We start from the raw sequence: 17,864 nt of genomic DNA, 5'->3' as shown, positions 1-17,864 counted from the left end.
CAAGCACTTGGGCCATCCTCCACTGCCTTCCCAGGCCAAAGCAGAGAGCTGGACTGGAAGAGGAGCAACCGGAACTAGAACCAGTGCCCATATGGGATGCCAGCACCGCAGGCAGAGGATTAACCTAGTGCACCACGGCGCTGGCCCCAGCAAAAGTAATTTTTAAGGAGAACAAACTTGGAGAACTTATACCACCCAGTTTCAAAACTTACCAGTACTAGAAAAATCATAATAATGGAGACAGTAGTTATGTGTATACACACACACACACACATATATATATAAATGGAAAAGAGTTATGAGTCCAGAAAAAAATCCTTATATTTATGGTCATGGAATTGATAATTGGTTCATTGGAAGCATTATGGTTTCACCAACAAGTGTTGTTAAGATAACTGAAGCCGACATGCAACAAAATCAATACACAATGCATAAAAAATAAAACAGACCATAGACCGAATTCTAAGAGCTAAATTTATAAAACTTCTAGAGGAGAACATAGGAGAAACCCTTGGATCATGGGGGACATGTTAGATGTGATGCCACACATGATCCATATATGAAAAAAGTGATAAGTTGGGTTTCATAAAAATTTAAAATTCTGGCTTTCAAAAGTCACCAATTAAAAAAATTAAAAGACAAATTACTGAATAGGAGGAAGCTTATGCAAATCATTTGTCTAAAACAATGGAGTTTGTATCTAGAATATGCTAAATAAATGTAATAGTTCAATAAGAAGTTATAAAATAATTTTAAAAAAAGATTTTAAAATTTCACAAAAGAAAATGTGCAAATAGCTAATAAACAGATGAAAACAGTTTTAATGTTTTTAGCATTACAGAAATACAAATTAAAACCATGAAAAACCATCTCTATACATTAAAATGAATTTTCAAAAAGAATGATAGTACTAGACAATGGAAGGATATTGAGAAAATTGAAACCACATACATTGCTGGTAAGAATGTGAAACAGTACAACCACTCAGAAAACAGTTTGGCAGTTCCTTAAAAGTTAAACTTAGATGTACCATGTGACCTAGCAATGCTGGTCCTAGGCACACAAAGTGAAAGGAAAACATACATCAACATAAAAATTTGTACATGACTCTCTGCAATACTGCAGTCTCCCAAGATGGTGCCACAGAGAGACAAAAAGCCTAGGAAGTCAACTTGGAAGTTTAATTTGAGTTTTACTCATCTTATGCAAGATAGAATTTTTTAATTCAGGAAATTTTGAATGGTTTCCCTTGGAGAAGGTTAAAGTCGATGGGAAAACTGAAAATCTCAGGAATTTTGTTCACATTGAACATTTCAAAAATAAAATTACAATTGTTTCTGAGAAATAATTGTATACAAGGTATTTGAAGAACGTTACCAGGAAGTACCTTTAGAACAATAGTCATGATTGACTTCGTGTGGTTGCATCTGACAAGGAGACTCATGAACATTTTACTTCCAGATTAGCCAAAATGAAGATGGATCAAGAGTGGGAATTAAGTCAAACCTCCCCTTAGAGACCTTTCTTAGTAATGAAGTACCCACAAGAAGAAACATTCAGAAAAAGATTTTTAGTTTATTGGTCAATTAAAATATTGTATTATTAAAAATAATTTGTGTACAAATTTTCATATCAACATTGTTCTTAACAGCTCCAAATTGGTAGCAATGCAAATGTCCATTAGCTGACAAATAGAATAAGCAAATGTGGTACACACAGCCATACAACAAAATGCTAATGAGCAATGAAAAGGAATGAACATGTGATATACTACAGCTATACTCCCAGAAACATTATCCTAAGTGAAAGAAGTCAAACATATAAGACAATATATTGTATGATTCCATTAATTAAAAAATTCTAGAAAAGACAAATTTCTACACACAGAAAAATGACTGCCCGGGGCAGGGGAGTCAGGGTAAAGACTGAATGACAATGAGCATGAAGGAACTGTGTGGTGTGAGAGAAATGCTCTAGAACCAAGTCCAGTAAAACCTGCCCCAAATACCATAAATTTGCTAAAAGTCATTGACTACAATGTCAAATAAAAGTCATTGACTACAATGATTTCTATGATGTGTGAATTGTATCTCAAAGCTATTTTTAAAGAATTATTCTGGAAGCCTAAAAAAACCCACATTTGAAATCAGCCACATAAATTACGTATCACAGTTCTGTTCTGCTTGTTTTGCAGCAATGTAAAAAGCACACATTTCATCAAAATTGAAATAAACATGAAGAAAATTAGAAATGCTTTCTAATAAATAAACCCATGTTAGCACATTAGTTAATGTCATTGTTATCCAGTTACTTTATTTTATTTATTTATTTTTTTACAGGCAGAGTGGACAGTGAGAGAGAGAGAAAGAGAGAGAGAGAGAGAAAGGTCTTCCTTTGCCGTTGGTTCACCCTCCAATGGCCGCCTCGGCCGGCGCACCGCGCTGATCCGAAGCCAGGAACCAGGTGCTTCTCCTGGTCTCCCATGGGGTACAGGACCCAAGCATTTGGGCCATCCTCCACTGCACTCCCGGGCCACAGCAGAGAGCTGGCCTGGAAAAGGGGCAACCGGGACAGAATCTGGCACCCCGACCAGGACTAGAACCCGGTGTGCCGGCGCCGCTAGGTGGAAGATTAGCCTAGTGAGCCGCAGTGCCGGCTGTATCCAGTTACTTTAAGATTTATACAGGTTAACTTGTTTCTACTCATATCCGTGATGGTTAATTTTATGTGTCGACTTGATTGGGCAAAGGTTACCCAGGTTCAAACATTATTTTTCATGGGTATGTCTAGAATGGATTAGCATGTGATTCAATAGACTACACTAAGAAGATACTCTTACCAGTGTGAGTGGGCAGCATCCAGTCCACAGAAGGGCCAGAATAGAACAGAAAGGCAAAGAAAGAGAGAATGTGCATTCTCTCCTTGAGCTGAGACATCTGTCTTCTCCTGCCTACAGACATCAGGCTTCTGGTTCCCAGGCCTTCCCACTCAGGCTGAGATTCACAGCTTTGACTCCTTGCTTCTCAGGTTGTTGGGCTTGGATGGAATTACACCACGAGCTTAGTTTTCCCCAGCTTCTAGACGCAGACCATGGAACGCCCCAGACTCTATACACATGAGCCAAGCCCTCATAGTAAATATATATAATATATATATATACACATACATACATTAGATAGATAGATAGATAGATATAGATAGATAGATCTCCATATCTATTGGTTCTGTTCCTATGGAGAACCCTGATTGATACAATACCTAAACAGCTTCTCATCACTTGATAGGGAATCTTTCTATTTTTGAAGTTTTAGCCGTTGTCAGTTGCACTTTCTTCCATACTATGGTATTTGAAAAGAATGTCTATAAGAAACTCTCTTTTTCTCTGTGATAATTTCCCTGGAACAATGTCTCATAGCCTCCATTGTGTCTTACTATTTGTTCCTCCGTCTGTCCTGCTAGCTCACTTTCCCTTACTGGTTCAGAATTTATGAGACAAATAACAGGAATCAATAATATCCCCAGGCTAGGGCGAACACTATGCTTTAGCAGTTTCTCTCCATTATAGCACACCACCAGTGTGAAGACCAGAGACCAAGTGCCATAACATTCTGACATAACTCAATAAATAAAATCTAAAAATTTCATCATGTGAAATGTACTGTACATTATTGGGAGGTCATTAAAATGATTGAAAGTGACTCCTGCTTACTCAACCAGTCAGAGTTTCCTGAAAATCTGGTTACATTTTCTAATATCACCCTGGTTGTGGTTTTCTACTCTACCTTAAATTTCAGTAGAGAAAATTCTGGACTCTGAGGCAGGCTGGGGTTGATAGAGGTATAGCAGTGTGTCCAGGCAGGTTGGCACACATTCCACGAAGATGATCTAAAGAGATTTTAAGGGTTTGCATTTGGACCCATTTCCAAAAAGCTCCTGGATATTTCCATTCAGTTTTGCCCTTCCCTACCTGACATCCCACCTTTCACTTCAAAAGATAAGAATTTAGCCAACCTAATGTAAGTTCCCTCTCTCCTCTCAGAAGGACGAGAACTCATTGCTAATTGCACTATATCTGAATTCACATTATCATTTCATGTGTAATTGATCTAGCCATCAAAAGAGAATTTTGAATTTGATATAGATAAGTTATAAGAGTCCCGGTCGGGGCATCGGATTCTGTCCCGGTTGCCCCTCTTCCAGGCCAGCTCTCTGCTGTGGCCCAGGAAGGCAGTGGAGGATGGCTCAAGTGCTTGGGCCCTGCACCCCATGGGAAACCAGGAGAAGCACCTGGCTCCTGCCTTCGGATCAGCGCGGTGCGCCGGCCGCAGCGCACCCGCCGCGGCGGCCATTGGAAGGTGAACCAACGACAAAAGGAAGACCTTTCTCTCTGTCTCTCTCTCTCTCTCTCACTGTCCACTCTGTCTGTTAAAAAGAAAAAAAAATATTTCTAATTCAAAAAAATAAAAAAACATGGGTCTACCAGCGGTCACTGTGGTTGTCTTAGCATGATGACATGCCTAAGTCCGTTGTGGTAGCCTATTTGGCACTTCATATTAGTTTGGAGTGGGAAGATACCCAGTGTCACTATTGAGATGGGAAAGAAGTCAAGCTAGACTTCTGAAAATGCATTTCTCATTCCTAAAAAAATGTGTCAAGGAAGAAACAGTAGCTTACTCTCCCCTGGAGTTACTGCATCTGGAAAGGAAGCTTGGAACTGCCGTAGCCCTCGTGTGAGTATAAAGACACCCCGTGACAGTCTTTCCTTGATCAAACTAGTCAGGCCCCTCTAAACCTTCTACTCTACCAAACACAAGCTTGCAGAGTCTACTTTTACTGAGAATAATGCTAAGTCTGTTTTGCCAGAATCCCCCATTATCAATATCTGATCACCCTCAATATCTAACCAAATTCCTCATCTCCCATCTTCCCCTAAGTGATCACCTTGGCCTGGCTTCAGCAAGAATCTTATTAGGTCATGTTAGCAAAGGATTGTCCCTTTTTAGCAATTTTCTTTATTCACCAGTCCTCCTACCCTTCCCTTTGATTATTAAGTCCCTAATTCATTGAATTCAGAATTGAGGACAGATCTATACTAATTTTTTTTCCATATTCCATAGTTTCTGATTAAAAATATGCTTTTACCTCTTTTACTGCTATCTACCTCTGGTTTTCTTTAACACCAACCACACAAGAAGCCAATGCTGGTGACAGCAAAGCAAGGAGATAAAAAGGACCTGGGTCCTCAACAGCCTTTGTGAGCTGCTGATCATGTGGTGTGAGTCAAGGCTTTTTTGGCTTTGTCTTTGTATTTGTTCCCAAAAGTACATTAACGCTATTCTGTGGTTATTGACCCTGAGCGTTCCAACCTAGACTAAGACATAATCATAGATTTGATTATATAGAAGAAATATCATTTCAAAAGAAGGCAGTAGAAGGGAAGAATAAGGAGGTGATGTTTCAAGAAGAAGGATAACTGTACTTAATTACAGGGCATCCTCTCCACAAACACACACCTTTTCAAGAATGTGAATGCTATCAGCAGAGGCTCTGAAATTGGTGAAAAACTAAAGAAAGAAATAATAAACTGGCCAATATCATTTAGGCGTCCAGGGCCCTGGGTCGAGGCCTGTGCAATTTCACGTTATCTGACCGACCATACCTAGCAAGCTCTGTGGGAAGCTGCCACTGATCTTGGCCCAGCAGGGGGCCCAAGAAGACTCCCCTCCCACCCATTAAAACACCACAGAGCCCTTGAAGAATATGTTAAATGCCTTGCCTTTGTAGAACATTTTTAACTTGCTATGGTACTTTCAAATCCATTAGCTAATTGCGATCTTCCCAACAGTGTGCTAAGGTAGACATTACCCCCATTTGACAAATGACAAGTACAGAGTGCATGGAGAAGGTGAAAACATTTGCTTAAAATAGCCCAACTACCTACATTATGAATTGTCCACAGCCTGAGACTGCTTGCTCAGAAAAGCCAATATACTCTGATCCTACTCTCAGTATGCTCTGCTTAGGGTTTTCTGAGAGTCTGAGAGCCACAGTGTCTCTGGGTGTCTGGGTATACACTGAATATGCACTTGGCCCACTGTTAGTCTTTGCCTTGGCCAGCTGCTTTTTCAGCCTTCTCATTTCCTGTTTCTTACCTCCTCTCTTGTTGGCATATTCAGTAACATCAAGGGATGCAAAAACTCTGTGGGAAATGTTGAATAGACAAGCCAGAAAGATACCTCTTAGGAAAAATGAGGCAAGGCAGTGGACCAGAGAGATCAGCTCCAGTTACAGAAGAGAAATCTTGCATTATTCTAAAACAAAGTTCAAATAACAGCAAAGACTTAGCATCACATGTTTTCAAAGGAGTCAGTTGTAGCCCTACCAAAACAACAAATGAAAGAAAAGGAAAATTTGGTTTCTACTTCCTACAAAGTTTAATAATGAAGATCAGGGAAAGGCACTGTGGCATAGTCACTTAAGTAGTTGCTTGGGACATCCGCATCCCATATTTGAGTGCTGGTTATAATGGTACAGAAGTAGGGTTTAATTTTAATCCAGGCCCTTGCCTTTTACTTAGAAAGCATTTTAAGTACAGGCACATATGTGGTACTCAAAGTGGTAAAGTTTAAGAGGTAAGAAAGCGAACTCACACATGTGGGCATGGTTGAGGAATGGAGTGGGAGAAAAGGGGTATGGGGAGAGTACAGAGAGGGACGCAGCTCAGCACCTCTAGAGTCGGTCCCCACAGAAGAGAGAGTGAGCCCCTCCTAGCACTTGCTTTTCCATGGTAATGTGGTCACCTGGGGGATTTAGGACACCTCCATAAAATTGAACATGAAGCTTAATATACATATTTACATAGTGATTTTCCCCAGGTCCCAGATGAAAATAAGGCATCCTGGGAAAGGTGGTGTTCTGATAGACAAATAAGATAGAATCACATGGGGCAGTCTTGTGGTTTGTGACCTCCAGCTCAGCTACCTTATCCCATATCAGTTTGAGTCCTGGCTACTCTGTTTCCCTGCTAATGTGCCTGCACAAGAGCAAATGGTGGCTCAAGTATTTGCGTCCCTGCCACCCACACGGGAGACCCTGATGGAGTTCTAGACTTCTGTTTGGGCCTGGCCCAGAGCCCAGATGTTGTGGCCACTTGGGGAATGAACCAGTGGATAGGAGATCTCTCTCCTCTCTCTCTCTCTCTCTCTCTCTCTCTCTCTCTGCCTCTCCGTAACTCTGCCTTTCAAATAAATAAATAAATCTTTAAAATTTATTCATTTGAAAGGCAGAGTTACGGAGAGGCAGAGGGAGAGAGAAAATGAACCATCTGCTGGTTTACTCTCCAAATAGCCAAGACAGCTGGAACTGGACTTTTCCATAGCCAGGAGCCAGGAGCGTCTTCTGGATCTCCCACATGGGTGCAGGAGCCCAAGGACTTGGACCATCTTCTGCATTAGTGGGGAGCTGGATCAGAAGTGGAGCAGCCAGCAATTGAACCAGTGCCCATATGTGATGCTGGCACTGCAGGTGGCAGCTTTACCCACTACCCTACAGCACCAGCCCTGAATAAACCATTTTTTAAAAATGAAGATCAAAAGTATAAATAGCCAATTTCAAATTATTGTTAAAATTTAATCCTATCTGAGATGGGACTCGAGCTCATAAGTGCTACAAAAGGAAAACCAGGAGGAATTGTCATTACTGCTGATCTATCCTTCCTATGATTACCCCTGTGGGAGCATATTTCTTTAAATAGTTTGCTTTTTCTCTTTCTTGGAATTTCACCAAGCAAATGTAGATTATATTTCCCCCTTTTTTATGTAACATAAGTCATAGTTAACCTGCTCATTCCCCAGACTTGCTAGAAGCAGTTGTTTTTATAGTACTCAAGAGAATCTTAACAGTGTTTTATTGTAATGATTCCAACAAGAAATATTTTTTCATCTTCAGTTATATGAAGAATTATAACTGATTTGCCCTGACTTTTTCATCAGATATTATGGAATAAGTTAGACGAAAGGTTGCCCAGTGAATTACCCTTGGAAATGAGGAAGTATGGGGAGAAGCAGTAAAATTCTCAGCAAGGACTTTGAGCAGGAAGCTTTAGACTCGGAGGATGAAGCAAAAGAAACAAGATGGTGGAGGTGGCCAGGGAGCACCATTTGCAAGCTACTAGAAAGCCGATGGAGCAGTTTCTGGTACAGTTGCTTCTCTACTTCTATAAGGCTCCGCCCATATAGAATCCTGCAAGCACTGCAAATGTTTTTTTACATGTATGCATTGTGGGGGGAAAAAAGAAAAATGCATAAAAGCTTCCATGCAGTAACTTTCTTGAACATTTTTCAGTAGTTTGGCATCTTTCTGTCATAATGCTAAATAAAATAGAATGGATGAACTCATAATCCTATTTCAATTCTAGAAGCACATTTGAAGTTTCTTTTTTAAAGAAAACTTTTTTTGGTGTATCTCTTTATTTGAAAGGCAGAGTGAGTGATCTTCTATTCACTGGTTACTCCCCAGATGGCCACAACAGCTGGGACTGGACCAGAAGCCAAGAACTAGGAACTCCATCTGGTCTCCCACTGGACTGTCAGGAACCCCAGTGCTGAAATAGCAGGGAGCTGGATCTGAAGCAGCGCAGCCAGGACTCAAACCAGCCGTCCAGTGTGGGATGCAGATGTCTGAAGCAGTGGCTTAACATGCTGCACCATACACTTGCCCCTGAATTTGATGTTTCTAATGATAACAAAAGAATTTGAAGCAGATAGAGAAAGCCAAAGAAAAGAAAAAACTTAAAAAAAAATAATAATCAATATCTTTAAAGAAATAAGACTATACAGAAACAAGGATGGGAGAATGAAATAGAATAGGTAAGAATAAGAAGCTATGAAAGAGAGAAGGTAGAGAATATTTAGGGAAGATAATTTTAGGAATTAAGGCAAGTTTTAGAATATTGATAGTAGAGTTTGCAAATCAATTTGAGGGACCAGTGCTGTGGTGTAGCAGGTAAACTGCCGTCTGTCGTGCTGGTATACCACATGGGCACTAGTTTGAGTCCCAGCTGCTCCACTTCCGATCCAGCTCTCGGCTATGGCCTGGAAAAGCAATGGAAGATGGCCCAAGTCCTTGGGCTCCTGCACCCAGGTGGAAGATTCAGAAGTGACTCCTAGCTTTGGATCGGCTCAGCTCCAGCCGTTGTGGCCATCTGGGGAGTGAACCAGTAGATGGAAGACTCTCTCTCTCTCTCTTTTTCTTTCCCTCTGCCTCTCTGTAACTCTGCCTTTCAAATAAATAAATACATCTTAAAAAAAAAAAAGAAATAAAATCAATTTGAGTAAATCTCCCAGAAAGTGTTCCAGAGATAACTAAACAAAAGACATTCACAAAGGTATAACATAAGACCATCCACAGAACTCAGAACATAAACTTGGAGAAAAAAGAAGACCACATATAATGGAGGAAGAAAGAGTCACTTGAAGGCTCATTGTTGCAAAATTTCAAAACACTAAGACAAAGAGAAAGCGATTTGATAGTGTACAAATACTTGAAAACGAGGCATCGATGCCTTTAAATTCTGAGAGAAAACTGTGTTCAACTTCTGATTGCATAGCTAGTCAATCTCTCCACTAAATGTAATGTTAAACTAAAGCCACTGTGAACATGGCAGAATTCGCAGATTTGGATATATACCTCAGTAGTCTATCTTCAGCACGAGGGAGGAAGAAGAAGATGTGGGTGTCAGAAAGCAGGGGCTTTAACACCTAAGATTTTGGTAGCGAAATCCAGCTTGACAGCTATGCAGCAGCCTAAAAAGCACCAGCAAGGATGGAGCTTAAACTGTCGTAGTATTGAGAACAGTGTGGGGCTATTTTCAGAGTTTGATAAGGAAATGACAACAAAATATAGTGATGAGCACAGAAATTTGAAAATTTTTAAAGAGATATTTGTTAACTCTAGGGAAAACAAATGTTGTGTAAGAAAAGAATTCACTTGTTTCTGCAGTCAATATTTTACAATTTCAAAAATTTGATTAGCAAATTAACTAAATAATATTATGTATCTATTTTAAAAATATGAAAGAGAAGAAAAGGGGAAGAAGAGAGAATTTAAAAAGTCCCCCATTGCCATTATAATAAGTCAGTAGGTATTGTCAAAATTTGATAAATTGAGGCTGACAGAAGGTGGGAAGGGGTCAGAAACTGATCTTTTTAAAACTTTGAGTTCACCTTAGGGGGCATTGATGAATGGATTGATATATTACATTGATGTAAAAAAATATAATTTAATTTTCTAAAAAGTGAACTGAAAATACTACAGTATATTATAAAATGAAAAGCAAGAAATTTAGATTCTAATCCCAGGCCTACTCTCTCCAAAAGCCTGTGTATCCCTTCACTGTAGTCATCTTATTTGAGGTCAGGGCTTCCAGCATTTCCCTCAACTTTCTTCCTATATGCTCAAACTTGCTCATCTTCAGAGAGGCTGTTTCTTGTGTCTCTCTTACAATGATCCATTGACTCATCATAAAACACTAAACAAACAGCTTCTCCTTGGGGATCTTAAATAGCCAGAAGTCAACCCATTCTTTGCTGACCTAGAGGTGTAGAAACCGTATAAGTGTATGAAATAAAGCATTACCAGGTAGTAAAAGGCATGCAGTGTTCTGACAAGATCTTAACCGACTCACTAAGTTATGGAGATTTTAGGCAACAATTTACCCTGTTCTTAAATTTTAAAAGTAGTTGCCATAGCAACTCCTAGACACAGCATATGGTATGTCTGGTACCTCTGAGATAACAGAGCAGATTCTTGATGAATTTTCCTTACAATATGTTGTGAACTTTTGTACTTTTCAGTGTTTCAGTGGGCAATGAAACAAGGTACTACTGTTCATTGACATTATCGATATATTCTACAGGTTATTTTGAAGCATTGGCCATTTCAGAAAAATAAACAAACCTTTAATGCTTCTCATATTTTTTAATGTATTTTATTCATTAAAATAAACTACAACCCAGGGGAAAAGATTAACAAATGAACAGGGGATCTTGAAAGAATAAATGTAAATAGAGAACAAATGATATAGGAAACATTCTGTTCACCTATAGGGAAGTGAAGGAAAATGAAAAGTTGAAAACTATGTGCTACTTTTGCACTTATCAAATTGCTAAAATGTAGGTGGGTGGGAAGTATTTAAATTGGTTCTTCTGTTCTAGTGGTTCATTTGGAATTATAAATTCAAAGCCTATTTAACTGGTCTCATCATTAGACTTAGTAATTTTGTTGATACAACTATTTCCTAAAGATTTTTTAAAAATACAGTAAGATATCTATGCAAAGATTTCTACAGGAAAATGTTTTATAATAAAGATTATAAAGATTTATAATAAAGATTTTAATCCACAGTACAGGGTGATCAAGATGATTTAAAAATTAAGTTACCCAACAAATTTCTCTTACTGGGCATTTAAATTTTGCATGATATTTTTCCTATGTACATGTTATTACCACAACTGATATTTTATAAGAAACTATGACACTACTGTATAGTGCATATATATATATATATGTATATATATATAAAACATTTAAAATGAGCTTTTAAAGGATGTTGAAAAATGAGAAAAAATCAATTTGCAATATACTGTACTTATGCAATCATAGAAAAAGTGTGGAAGGACATAATGTCCCAAAAAGTGGTGTGGCTGTGGTGGACACCCCAAACTAACTCTTAATGACTCATGCCCTTGCATAACCCTCTACCCCTGAGTGAAGGCAGGACTGAAGAGACTTGCAATAGAATATGGCAAAAGTGATGCACACAATGTCATGTCCATGATTATGTTACACTTTATCCCTGGAGAAATAATTATCCCTGGAGAAATAAAGATTATCCTGCTAGTGTTTTTGTTTTGTTTTGTTTTGTTTTGTTTTTTCCACAGGCAGAGTGGACAGTGAGAGAGAGAGACAGAGAGAAAGGTCTTCCTTTGCTGTTGGTTCACCCTCCAATGGCCGCCTCGGCTGGCGCGCTGCAGCCGGCGCACCGCGCTGATCCGAAGGCAGGAGCCAGGTGCTTCTCCTGGTTTCCCATGGGGTGCAGGGCCCAAGCACTTGGGCCATCCTCCACTGCCTTCCTGGGCCACAGCAGAGAGCTGGCCTGGAAGAGGGGCAACCGGGACAGCCCCGACCGGGACTAGAACCCGGTGTGCCGGCACTGCTAGGTGGAGGATTAGCCTAGTGAGCTGCGGCGCCGGCCAATACTGCTAGTTTTCAAAATTCAGGTTGCTCTAGGCAAGGAACTGCCCCTAGAGCCTAGTTTCTGGGGCCTACAGGAAGACTGGTCCATGGTCAGTAAGAAGTCAGGGCCTTAATCATACAGCTGTGCGGAAGTGAATTCTTCCAAAAACTGAGATAAGCTGGGGAGCAGATTGTTCCCTAGATGAACCCCAAATGAGAACACAACCCAGCCAGCAGTTTGATTGCAATCTGATGAAACCCTGAGGTAAAGAATCCAGCTACTCTGCGCTAGGAATTCTAACTCACAGAAACTAGGATAATCAATGTGTGCTGTTGTTTTAAGCTACTCGCTTTGTGGTGATTTATTACACAGCCTAAAAAAATACAGAGACTGCATCTAGAAACTAGTATTCTTTATAAAATTTTCTTTCTTATTTGTACTTTTCTAAATTTTCTAAATTGTTATAATAAGAATTCCTTTGCTTTTAAACTCAAAAGATGTTATTTTCAACAAATCATCTAGAAGCAAAAAATAAGTATGCTGTTCGATTTTTTAACTGATTTTGAATGTGGTGAAAGAATATCTTAAAAAGTATACAATGAAAATATAGTACTAAGATTACCCCAGTTTTCTATTTTTTTAAATGATCTTAACAGAAGACTTTATTTAAATCATGTTAACATAGGCTGCTTCTGAAATTTTAAGCTTTCTATATTTAATAATGCCTGCTGGGAGGAAAAAAAGGAAATCATACTTTTAAATTTTTCTTTCCAATTTTGACCATGACTTAAAATGGAAAAAGTTATGTTGATTGTGGCTAAATGTTCTTGTTTTTAGAGGCCATTATGCACTTTAAATTCTCTGTTGGCATTTTAATTTCATTTTACAAAATAAATCCCAACTGACAACAGAATAAAGCAAATTCTAAGTCAACTAAGTAAAAAAGTGTCACCGCAAACAGAAAGAACTTTGCAAACTGATGCAACATTTCATATGGCTCCTGAACCTAAATTTCCAAAGTCTCAACAGGAAAAAAATATGTGTGTGTGTTGGGGGCAAGTATTGGCAGTTGAAATCATCTCCACAACTTACTGTCTACAACTTGAAGTTAGAATTAAACGATGTGCATAAACATAAATATACTATTGTAGGAAGTTCTTGCCCGAGAAGGCTAAACTTGCTGTAATTATTACTCGGTTCAGGTACTTCCCCAAATTCCATTGATCCGACCACAAGACTACTCAACTTGTCACTACAGTAATTACCCTTCTCAGAAGATAATAGATGACGCAATTAAGCTTCTCAAAAGAAAAAAGATTTGCTTGGAAACCCTCACCTTCAAAGCTATTGTATTATGAATTTTGGCCAATCCTAATCAAGCATTATAAGACCTATCTTAAACCCTAAAAATCTCATAAATATGCTATTGGTACTCTCCTTTCTCAGAGATATTACTAAGACTCCAGTAAGATACGGATCTTCTTACTTCAGTAAATAATAAATTTGGCTTTATTTTATCCACAGGCTATTTCAGTGGTATTTTCAGGGAGTCAGTACTCAACCGTCTTGGAGTCTCCACAATACACTACAGAGATATGCTTGCCTCAGTGACTTAAGACCTTCTACAAGGAAACAGAATGCTCCTCCAGCTGCTTCATCAGCTCTGTCTACGACAGAAATGGGCAGGTAAGTACACACTGGTTTAAGCTTTGAATTCTTTTTTTTTTTTTTTTAACTCCCTGATAGTGAGTTTATTTTGACTCCTAGAATAGGAAATACTTTTTTAAATAAATTCTTTGATAACCTGATAAAATTTACAAAACTGTTATCCTTAGTGGAAACCTAATAACTAATGACATTACTATTTATCTCTGTCTACATTTATTTGTTGTTGTTGTACATTTGTGAGAAGTTCCTTGAGATGCAGGTAGGTGTGGGTCCATGATAAGACACTTTGTTGAGCTATTCCAGAAGGTTTCTTTAGCAACTGATGTCTTTCAGATAAATTCTGCCCTGGATTAATTTTAAAAATATCATGAGAATTTCCCTCAGTCGTGAATTTTCCTGAGATTCTGGCTCCAGGAGAGATTTCATTTCTAAATCTTCCTATCCACAAGGAATCACAAATAGGTCGGGTTTGAAACAGGAGATGGCTGGAGAGCCAATTCACAAAATGCAAGAGTAGCAATTTTGACTATTCCTAGGCTCTCATAGGTTGGTTTCTATAGAAATCTATGTCTTCATTTACTCTAGACTAAACTGCTCCTTTTCTTTTTCTTTCATTTTTAGTGTTTTTTTTTTTTTGAAGTTCTGCTGAATCAGGCATTGGGTTTAGGAGTAGTGGTGTTGCAAAAAAAGGAAGCCTCTGCTTGGGCTGGGGCTGTCAGAGGCAGGCAGCAGTTGCTAGGCTGCTCCTTTTCATGTGTGTTTATGATACCTCTCGCATTCTTCTACTTTCTATCAAAAATAATAAAATTTTGATGTGGGCAAAAGGTTTATTAATTTTACTCCAGCCTCTTGCCAAGCACATTCTTAGTGCTGACAGCCATTCTTAGTGCTGACACATATACAAATTGATAATAAATTTTAGTCAAAAAGTGAGAAATAAACACACATACACACAGGAGCATGGATTGCCTCACACAGAGAAATACTTGTTATGAGTAGACAGTGAGCTGTAAGACTTCCCAAAAGCAAAACTGATGGGGGAAGAGGAACAGAGAGCCCCTAGCAGCCCCTCCAGCCATGGTCTATGGTGGAGAGAATAAGAGAGACCCCTCCAATTTGTTAATCTCTCTTATGAGGTTGAGTGTGATGCTTCCAAGTGAAAAACCACCTGGGAATTAAATGACACATCCATGAGTTCCATATGGAGCTCAATCTGTATTTTCATGGTGTCCTCTTTAGGTCCTGGATGAAGCAGATGCTTACCAGGAAAGAGGGTGCTTTGATGAACAAGTGAGAGAATAAAATTACGTGAGGGGTGGCTTGTAGGTACTTCCAGCTCAGTAGATCTATCTAGTTGCCTGTCTATCCCATATCATCCCACCCTCAGAGACTTCCATCCCTTAATATTAAGGGGATGTCTAGGGATGAAGTTCCATCTTCTGTATCTACTTCCTACTGATCAAGGTCATTGTCTCTGCCTATCCTGGCTATGGCAGCCTCTACCTATCTCATCTAATGAATCCATCTAATAAGCCAGAAGATTTTCACCAGTTACTAACAATGGCTGAGGCCCCTGCATGCTCATCACTACTCTGAGGAGCTGTCAAATTCTGAAACAGACAAGTTTGTCAGTCAGGATGAACATAATTAGAAAAAGGTAAAGCACAGGTGGGATTGCTTTTAGGAAAGGAAAAATATATTCTGTTTTTTCCCAAATAGTAGAAACTGATAGATTGTCCCTGCCCAGATTATAAAACCATCTAGCCTGGGTATATAAAGATTTGTAAGGTCTTTTTCAGTGAACCTACGGCTATTAGAGTAAGTGTGACAGATTCCATTAATCACTGCACTTGCTCCTCCTGATTTTATTAGTATATTTCCTAAGGCTGGTTGACTGTCTGTGACTGCCTTAGACAGAGCATCCACAGACTTGAGTTTACTTGCTATAAAAGCTGACCTGAACTGTAAGCTACGTTGCTCTAGGCAATAGACAGAATTTTTAAAATGGCTTCATGAGGCATATCAGAATCTCCTCCTATTATGATACAAGAACTCACCAGGGAGCTTTACTGCCAGTAGCAGTTTCCTGAGAGAATCGGGAGAAGAGGTAGGTAAAATGTTTGTCATAAAGTGCAATAGCCTTTATATGACACACAAAAAAGGTTTTGCTAATCTTGCTTTTTGAAGAGGTATTTGAACTTTTCAATTGGCTCACAAGAGAAGGCATATTCACCCTCTGCATGCACTTGTGAAGACTCAAGATGCAGAAGTTTAATTCTGGACAAATGTACCCAGTTTGGAATTCCTTGCTATTTAAACACATTTGGCATGCTCAGTAGCATCTGGTAGGGTCCCTTCCAGATAGGCTGTAACTGGTCAGAGGGGAATCCTTTCCTAGTCTTTAACAAAACTAGATCTTCTGGGAAATTAGCTGTTCATGACTTTTGGGTTCTGTCGCTGGGAGAATTTTGTTACCATATTCTATCAGAGCCTTTGGTACCTGACCTAGAATGATAATATATTTTATCTGATCTTGAGTTTCTGAGTCAAAGAGGATGTCAGAGGTGTGAAGGGGCCTTCTATGTAGTATTTCAAATGGACCATGTTTTAGAGCAGCTTAAGATGCCTTTCTCAAACCGAGGATGGAAATAGGCAGTAGCTTAAGCTATGATTCCGAGGTCTCTTGGCAAAGCTTAGCCAGAATTCTTTCAAGATTATGATTAGCATTTTGAACTTGACCTGATGACTGAGGTGTCTAAGAGGCATGGAGGTGATAAGAGCTCCCTAGAGCAGAAGCTACTTGCAGAGTTACTTTAGACACAATGAGAGTCCTTTATTACTTTGGAGTGACTTTGGGAGGCCAAAGTGAAGAAGCCTGTCCTTTAACAGGGCATTAGATACTTCTTGTGCCTTTTCCGTTCAGTTTAGAAAAGCTTCTATCCATCCTGTGAGAGTATCCATAAAGACTAGTAGATATTTGGGATTATTTGCTAAGGGCATGTTTAGTGAAGCCTGTTTGCCAGTCTTCACCTGGCTATGGTGCTCTTCTTTGTACAGGAGTGAGTAGGGATGAGGGGGTGGCCTGATGACTACCAGGGTTATTTTACAAGTAGGGAGAACAGAAACAACTTACTTCCCTTATGACAGCATGTAGTCCTTTCCCTTCAAATACCTGAGAAACTATTTGCATGAAAACCCCTCTTCCCAGATGGGTACAGTCGCATATTTCTTTAATCATATTCCACTGAGAAGCCATTGGGAGCATGACCTTATGATTTAAAGTCCACCACCCAGTGGCATCTTAAGTGTAACCTGTTGTTGAGCCCCTTCTATCTCAGGCTCAGCAGAGTAAGGATTCTCAGTTACCCTTACAGACTAGAGCCATTCCTTAACTCTGTGAAGCAACTCCTTTTGCTGCCTTCTGTTAGTGCACTTCCTTTGCTAGCATGATTAGCTTTGTTCTGTTGCCCCCTGCAGTGTATGACAGTCACTTCCAGAGGTTCTAGTGCTACCTGAGAGAGAGCTAATATCTCTTTCCCATTTTGAGTGGAAGAGTTCTTTGCAGTCATTAGGCCTCTTTGTCTCCAGATTGGTGCATGTGCATGCAACACAAGGAAAGCATATTTGGAGTCTGTGTAAACACTGACTCTTTGGCCTTTTCCTGGCTATGAAGCTCTAGTCAATGAAATAAGTTCAGCTTTTACAGCCAAAGGTGGGATGACTGAGACTAAAATTACAGCCATCAGTAAACCACTCAAAATTTAGATTTTCCAGAGCTTCATCTCACAGCCCTACTAGAATACACATGCTACTGACACCAAGGAGGAAATGTAATCTTGTCCTTTAAGAGGACTCTAAAAGGCACAGCATGTGTGGCCTGTCCAGCTATTCCCTGATCCCAGACTTGGTGATCTACTCTTTTATTTAGTTAGGAAAATCATCCAAGCTGAGGTCTGTCTCA

At 39.4% G+C, this 17,864-nt stretch overlaps 1 pseudogene; it reads left to right on the top strand.

The window, feature by feature from the left end:
- Positions 1-1,134: 1,134 nt before the first annotated feature.
- On the top strand, positions 1,135-1,590 carry LOC100356827 (ribosomal protein eL22-like pseudogene; annotated as a pseudogene).
- The last annotated feature ends 16,274 nt before the right edge of the window (positions 1,591-17,864 follow it).

Source organism: Oryctolagus cuniculus, chromosome 12 (assembly GCF_051225735.1).
Source record: "Oryctolagus cuniculus isolate XC-2025 breed Fujian yellow rabbit chromosome 12, ASM5122573v1, whole genome shotgun sequence".
Classification (NCBI taxonomy): domain Eukaryota; kingdom Metazoa; phylum Chordata; class Mammalia; order Lagomorpha; family Leporidae; genus Oryctolagus; species Oryctolagus cuniculus.
This window is presented reverse-complemented; position numbering and strand designations above follow the sequence as displayed.